Source organism: Mirounga leonina, unplaced genomic scaffold (genome assembly GCF_011800145.1).
Source record: "Mirounga leonina isolate KUSES-001 unplaced genomic scaffold, KU_Mleo_1.0 Mir_115, whole genome shotgun sequence".
Lineage (NCBI taxonomy): Eukaryota > Metazoa > Chordata > Mammalia > Carnivora > Phocidae > Mirounga > Mirounga leonina.
Window position 1 is genome coordinate 21,130,088 of NW_023270268.1, and position 950 is coordinate 21,131,037.

Here is a 950-nt window from a genome sequence, read left to right on the forward strand (position 1 = left end):
GGAGAGGGAAAAAAAAAAAAAAAGATCTGTTTCTAAAGTCAAAGCCGGATTTGGGCAGACAATGAATAATCTCTGCCACACACAGCTAGAAAGTGGCATAGTCAGGATCTTAATCCAGATCTCACTGATTTACTGGCTCCTATATCAAACAGCCTCTAACACATGTATAAGCACCTAGAACTAAGAAGCCAAACTTAAATCGATTTCATTTTGTGAGCATTACAGTTTCCGCATAAACTGAGAATAATGAATGTCTGTCGAGTGAATGAATGAATACAAAAGTGCAAGAAAAAAGAGGTCAGATTAGTGGAGTTGCACCTACTAGTAAGTCAAGTGGTATATATTCCTATATAGTACTATTTTTATTTTATAAATAATTGAGGTAGAGCTTAGGATGGATTGGTACTGGTGGTGAGAAATGAAAAAACAAACTGAATTCTCAAATTTGAATGTTGTGTATATCTTATTTTTAACAATTAGCACTTAAAGTGTATATGTAAAAATCTTTGAAACCTACAAGGCACTAAAAAGCTACTGGCTTCATTTTAAATTCATTCTTTTACTTATTCATCTGTTTTTGAACAATTCATCTACTGGTATGCAGAAATCTGTTTCTTCTTTTAATGACTATGTATTTGATAACTTTTTGATAGCTGAAGTCTCAAAAATCTCTATTTTGAAGTGCAAAATGAGATGGATAAGTAAAACAATTACTAAGTATTTCAGGAACATTTCTGTCTCAATTGCTATAAAAGCAATTATCAGGATAGTTCCCTTGATTTCCATTTCAAACATTGTGTTTGTCAATGAAATTAAATCAACTGTTCAGCTCTTGATTATTCCGTGTTTTATGTTTCAGTTAAACACACACATGCACAGAGTCACGTAGTTAACCTAATCTGATTATTTTATGAACTTTTCATTGTCTAGTGAGTTTAGTTACTCTCAGT